Source organism: Dicentrarchus labrax, unplaced genomic scaffold (genome assembly GCF_905237075.1).
Source record: "Dicentrarchus labrax unplaced genomic scaffold, dlabrax2021, whole genome shotgun sequence".
Taxonomy (NCBI): domain Eukaryota; kingdom Metazoa; phylum Chordata; class Actinopteri; family Moronidae; genus Dicentrarchus; species Dicentrarchus labrax.
This window is the reverse complement of record NW_026136708.1, coordinates 679,367-691,562: the sequence shown is the minus strand read 5'-3', so window position 1 is coordinate 691,562 and position 12,196 is coordinate 679,367. Positions and strand designations below refer to the sequence as shown.

The 12,196-nt window shown below is 40.4% G+C and overlaps 1 protein-coding gene across 4 annotated transcripts in view; it reads right to left on the bottom strand.

Moving 5' to 3' along the window:
* ankrd6b (ankyrin repeat domain 6b) overlaps positions 1-10,904 on the bottom strand; it is a 58,411-nt gene extending 47,507 nt beyond the window's left edge. The window contains exon 1 of one of the 4 annotated variants that reach the window (XM_051409886.1): positions 10,725-10,904. The gene's annotated coding sequence lies outside the window, so the exon portion shown is untranslated. The remainder of the gene's footprint in view (positions 1-10,724) is intronic. The other 3 variants (XM_051409884.1, XM_051409889.1, XM_051409888.1) reach the window with 3 other exon arrangements.
* Between the last annotated feature and the right edge of the window lie 1,292 nt (positions 10,905-12,196).

The window sequence follows — 12,196 nt, the reverse complement described above, 5'->3', positions numbered from 1 at the left end:
CAGTGAGAAGTGACTGTAGGCTCAAAAATAACAATCGCGCCTGCTGAAAAGGTTAGCATAGATGTTGCTAGCACCAGTTCTATTAGAACTGGAGAGTATTTCTTCATTAAAAGAAAAGCAAAGAACTGCACTGAAGCACTTTCCGTGGAAAAGATGCTTTTTCTCTTCTCCCGACTTGCTTTAGTAAGAGTTTGACTACATTATGGGGTTCACTGATTGGTTCAAGTTCGCCAGTTATAGAAAGATAGTTCATCCAATTCCCTGCCAAGTATTTTTTGACAGTGCCTGCCCTGTTCCAAACAGTTTCCATCAATAACTTCCCAGCTAGTTCTGTGTAACAAACCATATGGCACAGTCAGAGTAATGTTCCCAGGTCTCAGCGAATGAGTAGAATGTAGTTAACATTGATAGAAACAATGAACAAAACTACCAAAATGGGATCACAGTTTTAATGAACCATGTAACAAAACAAAGATGTAATTCCTTAAAAAACTAAAGAATGTTGCTAACCCCTGGAATAGTATTTACTGAACTCCCACATGTTCTTAAGTATAAGAATTGTCTGTTAACATTATTACACATTATGTAATACGAGGACTGACACAGGAACACAAAGAGACTCTGTGGTGAGACAAAGTTTTAGCAGTTTCCCACAACAAGTGTGCTAACTGAATCATATTACCGCAACACTATGACAACCCTGAATTACACCTTTCAAAACAGCGGTTAGCTGACGGGTCATGCTGAATCAAAGGCACACACATGTTTTATCTTTTACATGCTCACAATGCAGTGCTGAAGTCAGTTTCACTTGGCAGCTGTCAACACTGACACCATGACTGATAAGCCAGGAGGCAACTGAACATCCTTTAAGAACCTGGACAGCAGATCCCCGAAGTATGCAAGGAATCTAACAGCTAGTGCCCCCTTGTAAACATATCCAACTGTAGCCCATTCAAAGTCCCAACCAGCAAAAGGTTTCATTTAGGTTTTAGTGGGTGTGACGATGTTAGATCTGACAAACAAGGAAGTGATGTGACCCATTCACTGACCCCAGAAATACCTAGTAAAGTGCACCAACGTTCTTTGACCTACATGTCAGAGAAGGAATGTTGTCTTGCACTTTTTACATTAGATTTCCATTAGTTAGTCCCTACCAAAAACTTGGCTTGTGATAATAGGTTTTGGATTAGAGTTTACAAATGATTTTTGTCCACTCTACCACCCACTTTGACAGTAACAAATTAAAAAGGTCCTATTTGGTATTAAAAACCTAGATGGTGACTTTTGGGGACAAAACTTTGGCTTTCCAATGTGATGGAGGAGCTGTTCAAATATATTGTGCAGAAATACTATTCATAGAGCAGACAAATGTGTTCAGATTAGGCTTTTAGACCTGGAACTACCCACCCTTCCAGAAACAAGCCTGAGCTTCTAACATTACATTGTGCTGTTCACACCTCAAACACCAGCTTTGAAACAGTTCCTGTCTGTAGAGATGTACATAGAACATTTCCCTTACCGAGATCATTAAATGCTCTAAGACAGAGGTCATTCACTGCAGTATTAAAAACTAAACCTGTATTACCTTTGTGAAATGAAGGAGGCAATGAATGTACTAAAATGAACTTTTAACACTGCCTGTTGTGCATTCCCTATTATGCTGGGCATCTTTTGCCATTGTTTGTATGAGAATGCCTGCATTACTCTACAGTCCCACGGTGCTCTGCAGGAGCTTTTAGCAGACAGATAAACATGTTTTCCTACAAAACCTTTTACCAAAGGAAATAGAAGTTACTTACATGTAATTCTAGCTCTATCAGTGTGTGCACACCTGGCTAAAGAGCTTCAGTTTACCCTGTCAATGTGAGGATTTGATGCTTTTTTGGTGTTTTACATCTTCTTAAGCGTAATATCTTTAACACAATTCACCATTTTATAGATGTAAGTAAACCCCTATATTTTGCTAGCTCCCTCCCTCTCAGCAAATTAAAAAAATGCAGCAGAGAGAATCATAGGGGGCATATTGGGGGCGTGGCCATGTGGCTACCAAGTGTGTGCCATGGGAGGTAACACTGGCAAGAGTAACAAACTATGGCGGGCTATTGCTACATAGCAGATCTGCATCCAGATCAGCCAATAACTAAATTAAATTGCAACATCCAGTAGAGGGAAGTCGCTATGCATATTAATAGCAAAATATGTAGAATTCAAATACATTACACTAAAATGATTCAAACCTGAATCAGTCAATAACACTACTAAATACACATATACAGGGCTCCTGAGTGCGACCAATCTAATAATTTTTCTAGGTCGCACTGGTGCACCTGACGCTGCCCGGGTGCAAACATAAATTTATTTCGCAAGCGCATCATCTCTCTGTGTTCTCCTGTGACCGAACTCACACACTCATGGTAGGATCATATCGTGTTCTAAACCAATAAGAGACAGAGCTCGGGCGGGTCTTTGCCTCTGATTGGCTGTGGTCCTTTTCACCGCGCTAAGTTGTGTGTGTTAAAAATTGCGCGAGAGTAGCTGACTAACTGAAACGGAAAAATAAAATAAACGCGACAAAATGAAGTTTTTTCATTAAGGGTTAGGGTTCAGTTCAGTGAAGCAATTTAAGCACAAGCACTTTTATTTGGAAATGTTTTATTTTGCTTAGTGTTTTAGTTTAAAATGTTTAATTTCAGCTCAGTGAAGCACTTTAAACACTTTATTTTTATTTTTATATATAATTGTGCTTCAAATAAAGACAAGCATTTCTCTACACCTTATTCTTGTTTAAAAATCATTCACATTATATAAAAATTATGGAGAGCAATAAAAAGGTGACCTTATGGCGTTAAAGGCAACGCAATGAAAAATTTGGGTGCACCTACATTTTGTGCTGGTGGACCTAAAAAAAAAAGTTAGGCGCACCAGTGCAACCAATGCAAAAAGTTAGTCTGGAGCCCTGCCATATACATTGGTTTTCAGTTGAAAAATGTGGTTAGGGGATTTAGTTACTCTTTAAGGGTAATCGATTGATAACGATCAATCACAGAATGGACTCTAGGTGCCATGAAATCAGGCAAAGACTCGTCCACTGAAGCTGAAAATATTTCAACTTATCATCTTAAACTGTATATACATAGACATGGGCAAAGATGAGATGCCCTGGAGGAAAATACATTGAGGAGGATCTATAGTCAGAAATGGAATATAATATTCATAGGTCTGTTTTCCATTAGTGTATAATCACCTGAATATGAGAATCATTGTGTTTGTCACCTTAGAATTTGACATTTTTATCTACAGAGGGAGCGGGTCCTCTTCTACGGAGTCCACCATGTTGAACTGCCATCTTTCTACTACAACCCAGAACAGACAAACCAAACACTGACTGTAGATAGAGTGCTGCTAACACGTCAGTTTTACGTTTAATTTGTCATCACCCATCTATATATATATAAATCCCCAATAAGTTAGTTCCCTATTTTGCGATCTGCCAACTACATACATATAATATATTGTGTAATATTTAACCTGCAACGGAAAACTACAACACAACATCATAATTTATACTTTGCATCTCGATCTCTCGAGGAGTAGTCCTGTTCCTGGCTTTAAGTCAGTGTAGGTTCACTTTCAGCATGATTTCAACCAAGATGTTTCATAAATACCTGTCCTGAGCAACAGAGCATTAAAAACGAGACCATTGTTTTGGTGCAAATCCCCCCTTGGAATGGAGTAGCATTCTGGTTCGAGTGTTGCTGGTGTTTTTCTCTCATCAGTAAAAACCAAAGTACCGAGTGTGGCCGCAGACAGGCTAACAACACAGTAACAGAGAAACTGCAGCAGCCCCACGACTGCTCTTAACAGTGCAGACATTCCACAGCAGGAAGGCCTTTCCCCTCATACTGTAGATGTGAGTGATGGATTACTGACATGACTATATCATGTGTGTGTGTGTGTGTGTGTGTGTGTGTGTGTGTGTGTGTGTGTGTGTGTGTGTGTGAAACTAGTGGTCAGAATGCAAGGTCCCCCTCAGCCCCTCCTTTCCACCCCCCAGATTTCACTCAAAACTCAGCCATCTGTCTTTGCAGCACCAGTCAGGACATAGAGCCAAAACCAGATTAAAACAATACTTTGACCCACTCAATAATCCCAAGATCTGTTTCAGTGCTAGCTGGCTCCCTGCAGCAGCGAGCCGCAGAGATGTGATCTGTGCTGACAGAAGCATTTATGGTGGACAAAATGAGCCATAAATACCCCAGGGAATGCTGGACTGATATGTACGGCCATATTATCAGTTTAATCACTGCACTGCAATGTGTGCATTTTGTGTAGAGACATACACTGCTGGCTAATCCCGAGGTCACTGTGGGAAATAAACCTTCTGTCATCCATGTGACAGCTGAGCCAGATGTGACAGCCATCTTAATAAACAGTACAGAGGTTAACCTAAACATAAGACTAAAAATAACATTTAATAGGGGTGGGTAAAAATATCGATTCATCAATGCATTGCAATATATTTTTTCCCAATTCAATATCGATTCATTAAATCCTCTGAATCGATTCAAGCCCCTGGCCAGTGTACGGACGGAGGCCACACTTGACCACACAACAACAACAACATGGCAACTGAAGCAGGTAGCAGCAGTGTTAAACCAGCGCCTTCAACTTTAAAAGCAGACGTTTGGAGTCATTTTGGATTCCAGTGTAAACCCGGAACACAGGATATAGACAAAAGTGAGGTAGTGTGTAAGCGGTGCCAGGCAGTACTAAAATACTGCAATAACACAACAGATTTCCACAACCACTAAAGCCGACACCATGCAGATGCTCTGCAGCAACCCGCGGCTAAACCTGTGGATTCAAAACAGACCCAACTCGACAGATCCTTCCTTTGCAAACTGCCGCCAAACTCTGCCCGCGCACAGAAGATAACGGAGTGTGTGGCCGTCTTCATATGTAAGGACCTACGACCGTACAGTGTCTTGGAAAACGGGGGTTTTAAGAAGATGGTATACACACTCGAACCACGATACGCCATACCAACACGCAAACACATGACGGAAGTCGCCGTCCCGAACAGCACTCTAATGAATTATTTGTGTAATTCTACTTATTACTGAATCGATATGGAAGCATTTCAATCAATATCGAATCGAAATCGAATCGAATTGTTAAATTCTTAACAATACCCAGCCCTACTTTTTAATACAACACTCCTCACAGGCCATGGAGTTAATAGTATCAGACATCTGTACAAATAAAACCTAAACAACATTAACCCTGGTAGGTAAGAAATAGTATGAAACTTACAGACAGATTTAGTCTAAAAGCTAGTTCTTTGCTCTTATCACTCATGTTACAATTGTGTAAGTGCTGTAAAACTGGCCTTGAAGCGTTCCCAGGAGAACTGAGACTACGGTTTAGTCTTCTGGTTAGGGTGTTGCGTCTGAGGACAGTGGTGTTTAGGTATACATGAAGAAAATATCTTATCAAAAGGTACAGTACAATACCAGCTAGAAGACGGAGAGAGCCAACTTTCAGAAGTACATTTTCTGTATTCTTGTAGTGAGCATTACCGGGTAGTTGTCTATGTCAGTTCTTTAGACTAACAGAGGCTCGCAGTCACACTGCAAAATTCTACAGTAACACAACCAAAACCTGTGCTGAAATAGGACTACTTTCTCATAATTATAGATTTTCTGCCTAAGACTAACCTGACAGCAGGCTGAAAAGCATTGTGTCACTGCTCTCTCTGGTTGGAAGTTTGCAGATCACAACCAGCATCACTGATGGGTGTGGTCTGGTATGACCAACAGTAGGTGCACTCTAAAATTCGACCTGCACAGCACGGCTCAGAAATCTACTTGCCCAAAGTAAATTTTTACTTGCCCTTTACAAACTGTTTTATTATTAGTGGTATTCGACAACAAAGACACTTTTTTTGAAATTTGAAACATGCCTATGAAAAATGACCTCATTTTATCCACCTTGCTCACTTGTGCTTCAGCTCTCAGCTCTAAACAGAGATAAGAAGGAAGCAAGATTGTTCGTAGCCATCATCAGTTCTGGAAAAAACAATGTGTTTAATTATTTTTTACCACTTGCCCAATCAGAGAGAAGAGATGCCTCTGATCTGATGTCAGTGTCTGAGCATCACTACAAACTCTCACACATTGCTTTTCAAATAGCACTTACTTGGATAAATAGGCATGTTTTGCAGTGCCACATGGTTGTAGGATGCAGCTGCACAACAAAGAAGAAGAGCCTCCCAAATAACTTGACCCTTGCCAGTCTGGTAGCCATAATCACCTCCTGGGCCCTGCTTCATTGTCCCGAAGCACTGAGCAGAAAATGTCCCTTATGCTCCTCAGAGAGATGGCTCTTCCCTTTTAGTGCTGTCTTACAATGAGTTCACCACCCATTGGTGAGCAAATGCATTACCACAACACCACATATGGTCATTAGGTCATTAAGCGTACAATCTCACATTGCTGCCCCCCCCCATTTTCTTAAGTATAATTCCAGTTTATTACAGTTGAGCTTGTCTTTGATCATTCTCATTAGTATACTACCACTGATGATTGCCATAATAATAATGATAATTGTTGTAATGAACTGAGCTGTGTATTTGCAAGAATCTGGCAATACTCTATGATATGTATGATGATATAGAGGTTAACATTCAATATATTTTCAGCACTCTTACAAATGTACACACACCTACATCCAATAATGAGTACAAGGAGGAGAAGGTGTAGCTGCTGTGCATCTCCAGCTGGAGAGAGCAGAGTGTCACACACCACCACTCCCCGAGCGCACACACACACACACACACACACACACACACACACACACACACACACACACACACAAAGTACAGGCTCTATCCTGCTTCACCAGCCTTTTGTCTCTTTTCACATTGCCCCTGAAAAAAAGCTACCGTACACCAATATTTCCCCCACTTCTTTTAATCCTCTGCACTGGGAGAACTTAATGGCAGCAGATGCAGTGTCTGAGAAAGAGCGAGGGGCTGTGAATGACCGTAGAGTCTATTGTTTCAAGCTACCAATAAAGGGTTAAGTTGGATTTAGAGCCCCTGCAAGGCAAAGGACTAAAGAAAGCTCCTTTTCTTATGCCACAGAGCTATTCACTTGCACCTCCAGTGCCTCACAAGGAAGCAGTGCTATGACAAACAGTGTGCTAATCCCAGGCTCTGTCCCATTATACTGCCACCTGACGCTGGGTTTAAAACTCTAATGTGGAAATCTGATTCCAAAGTTATATTATCTCCTTAAACACAGCATTGATATCATAGATTTCATATATTATAGTGGCCAAAAAGCCCAGGCAAAACTAATATGACTGATGAATCAGCAGATCTCAGCAGCTGTACTTGCACTTGACAACAAATGCTCACAATAGGCACCATCTCACCATCTGACAGACAAATCTAATAATCGCCTCTCAAACAGTGTCTAGTTTCTGGAGCCTGTAAAATGCCCCCCCTCGCCCTGTGGCCCATTAATGCTCATTATGTGCCCATTATACACCTGGTGACCTCTGACCTCGTCAGCACTGTGCTGTGCTAATCAGTACCCTGGGGACATGAACAGACGGACAGGCGGGTGAGGCTGTTCATACTCTAACTGCGTGGGTACATTCATGGGCTTCAGACACAGCACTCGCTGCAAGGCTACATGTCGCTGTAATCAGGTGGAAAGCCCATAAATCCCCAAAAAATAACTAAAGGGAAAGCAGCATTTTTGACAAAATCCAGAGTTTTTAAAAGATTTGTAAAATGGTCCTAGGAATCAGGAAAAGGGGATGAATCAACAGTGTAACTTAATCTCACATGACTTCAATAGCTTTTTGACACAGAGGCTGTGATGTCACGATGCTGTTTCAGTGGCTGTATAAAGTTCTGTCTGTGTCTGAAACTGTTCAGTTCAGTACAAAACTGGGCATAAATAAGCACTGATTATTAAATAAATGGCTCAATAGCCACGTGTCTGCTGCAATGTTACAGCATCGTCTTTCAGTGTTCTTTTAAATTTAACTGAATGTTTTTAATGTTTAAAATAGGGCTGTACCCAATGATTGTTTTCATTATCAATTCATCTGTCAATCATTTTCTCGATTAATCAATTTGTTGTTTGGTCCATAAAATGACCATAAAACAACCCAAAGATATTGAGATTACGGTCATAGAGGACTAAGGAAAGCAGAAAATATTCACATCTGAGAAGCTGAAATCAGAGACTTTGGACATTCTTTCTTAAAATGACTCAAAACAATCAACAGGTGATTAATTTAATAATTGAAAATTAATCAACTAATTATAGCAGGTCTTGTTTAAAACATGTCACTTGTGAATGTTACGAGACTAAATTAAACTAGTACTGCATGCACAGGGTTATTGACTGCAGTTTTAAGCAGGTAATTAGCTTATGTCATACCACTGATACTGTGGTAGCTCTTCTTTTAAAAAGGGGTTTTTTTATTTTACATATCAAAAACAATTTACGTATCAAAATCTGACAAAATAACAATGATGATGCCATCAGTTTTATAGATAGCTAGAGTTTTTATGTTTATATTTAGTCTATTTATTTTAGACGAAAAAAAAAACTGTAGTGTCTATCCTTGAGGCCTGATAAATGTGTCAAATGGATTTCCTTCCACAGATCAAATTATTTTTGGCCAAATTTGAAACCTAGATTGTTTACATGCATGTCTGCTTTTTTTTGTCTTTGTTGCTGCATTGCTACAACTCGGGGACAAACTCTTGAAAACACTGCCCCATAGTAGTCATATAGCTTACATGGTATCCTTAACTGGGTTGGGACTGAAGGCTACAGATTTACAACAGAAAACCTGCATTATACACGCTAGCAGTGTGAAGGGGTACTGAAGGGTGTGGGCATTTACCAGGCAGGAAGGGTTTAACAAAATACGCTTTCTAGCCAGATTATGTGCAGTGTAGGATTCAGTGTTTTTGGCACCTGACCCATACAAGAGAGTAAAAGTCTGCATATCTTGGCCTCTGTAACTGCATCTTGCAAGTCTCCCAACTGTAAGTGCATTAAATCAGTGCAGTCCCTTTAATATCTCTTGGTGTATTAGGCAATTGAAGACAATGATGAAGAAAATCAGGGAGTGGGGCATCTTTATGGCAGTATTGGGTTTTTAAAGCAATTTTTGCTTTTATTGATATTTTTTACTGACAAATTTATTTTTAACGTATTTTCAAGAACATTTGCTAGATTTAGAACATTTAATGTAAGGTTTCCCCAGATTTTAGTGTAGACCCTCTTAGAGTTCTACATACACACAGGTTTTGTTTCAGGTGTCTGTTTTTCTACATTATAGGTGTGAGTAAACAGAAAGTGAAACCACAAGCTTTACATTATCTCACAGTTAATCTGTAGTGAAGGAGGTCACCCTAAAGGCCAGGACTACATGTTGAATCGGCCAAAATGAACACCGACGCCGACTGACGACGGCACGGGACACACCGAACCGACTCGAGTCACCGACCTCGCCCGACTGTCCGACGACGTCCGACGGCCGATAATCGGGTTGGTGTGTCTGGTCCTTAAAACGACAAAGAGTCCCTCCGGGCTCTCTGGACCATCTGAAGACACTAAACAAATCCAATTCAAATAAATGCACTTCATCTAGCTCACAACAACCACTTCCCCTGCCTTCTGGGTGTAAGCTGCAGTATTGTGCTGAGGTATTATCATTATAGCACATTACTGACCAGCCTTTACTAATAAGCTCATATCTTGGACTGTTAAATACCCTCAATTTGAACCCTTGTAGATTTAAATATTTAGGTTAAGCCTCAGGCTGTGTTCCGTGCAGCAGAGAAAATTCCACTTAAGCCTAGTTTATTTCCCATTTTCTGGGGCCATAGCCTAATTTGATACAGCGCAGGCTACTTTGCATCCTTAATTTATTTTTCATTTCATACATATTTTACATACAGATGGCCCAAGGTACACTAAACTCAGTCCCGACCAAACCCCCTTTAAATATTCATATATTTAGTAAGAATACTACGCTGTGACATCAGTAGCTCCCACAGGGGAGTACAGGGGAGTACAGGGGAGACTATAATGAGGAGACTGAGGGAATATGCAAGGAGCTCATTCAACAGTGAGCAGCACAGACACATGAATACAGCAGCTTTCCCAAGGGATGTCTGAGACTACTACAAAGTGACAAAATTAAGGAAACATAATGTGAATGTCAAACACAATGGGTAAAATCTACCCATTAGGGTATTCACAGAGACGAAGCCAAAGTTTGAAAGCAATACCTAAAAGTGAAATAAAGTCACTACTGCGTTAGCACAGAGTCTGAAAGGTGTTCATTTTGCAGATATTTTGCCGTGACTTGAGGAGGCAACTCACAAACAGCGGTTTCGTGACAAAAATGACAAAAACATTTACGATAAAGTCGCAATAAATGTATCGGAAATGCTACCATGAAGCTGTAAATAAGACATAAGTCACAATGGGAGCTTACTAGCGTACACTGTTTAAATATTGCGGTGATTTATGTCGGAGTCGTAGCCACGTTAATTCAAGTTAGCACAATCACAGTGCGGAGCGCCGTCACGTCCAGCGTACGCAGTTTAAAAACCCGCCATACAAACAGTGATATTTCAGAGCAAACGCGACAAAATAAAGTGAATAGCAAAAGAGACTAACCTCGAAAAGAAACTGTCCCGCAGAGCGTCGACGCGGACGGAGGCGGTGTCGGTTAGTAGTCCGACAGAGGTGAAGTGTAATGCACACTGTTAGACGGGAAACTACGGAGTGAGAAGACACGGTGGGTCGCTGCTGCCGCCGCCTCCCTCTCTGTGCCATTTGCATGTGAACGGACCCGCTGACAGACTCTGTCAGTGCGCTGAAACGAGAGGAAGAACACAGTCCAACTTTCTCCGCAAATGAAACGAGTTCCAGTCAGAAATGATTCCCCCCTTTTGACCCTTGACCTGGCTATATCTTTGCCTCATATACAGTTAACGTCTAGTTTCTCCAGTGCTCTACAAGCAACTCATTTAGCAGCCATTCGTCAGGCGAAACAAGCTTGTATTTTACAGCCTAATAAAGTCATAATGGATTATATTAACGATTTTGGCAAGTAAACTGCTTTATAACCCCGTCTTAAAAATAGTGCGCTAACCCTTTAAAAAGTAAATGTAAATAAAATATAGCTCTAATTTGATAAGAAGAACTCAGATTGAGGTTTTAAAGAGACGTTGCAGTGATTTTAATTCTGCACTAGGATGGCCAAATTGATTTAACAGAATTTGAGATATCCTGATTTTTAGGAATGGGTCATGGTAAAATAAAAAATATATATACTAGATCCAGTTCTTATAACCATGCAAGCATAGGCTACTACATTTTACACAATATGTTTACACAGTATGCTTATTATCAGTATACTATTTTTGCAGTTAGTATACAAAAGCTTTCTCTGGCTCCTCCAAGCACTCCTTATGACTTTTGCCCCCAGGCCTGGACTAAAACAGCCAACCAAAGCAGAGAAAGACAGAAAGATGTTTTGGATTGGTGGCTTGAAGATAATTGATTGTTGAGTCTCATTCCCAGGGTCCCAAAGCATCTGTATTTGATGCTCTGGGAATGAGACTCAACAATCAACTGTCTTTCTCAGCTCTGATTTGTTATTTTCGTTCAGGCCCGGTGGATTCTTGCGAATACCATTAGGACCACTAAGAGGAGTGAAAGGAACCAGATTTTTTTTTTTTCACAGATTATCTGTCTCAGGATACAGTGAACGTTTCAGCAAATATGACACTTTAAAAAAAAAAACAATTTTACCTACTGCACTTTAAGGATGAGCGAGTTCACCATTATCTGTATACAGATACAGACTTAAAACCTTAGAATAAGTGTGTTGTGTGAAATTTGTAAACAGCTCTTATCTTTCAAACTCCATGCCTTAAGTTTAGAACACATACTTCTCCCTTCCGAAGCTCAGATAACCCCTGATGACCCATTGACATCATCAGGGTAATTTTCTCCTCCAGAGCTACAGGAGATATTATACAGCAGGCTGAGTATTAGTCATCATGACCAGGAAACTGGTATTCATGTGTAAAAACTTTAATGTAACTTTCATTGGTGCTTCTCATGTAGTGAATTTTTAAAAA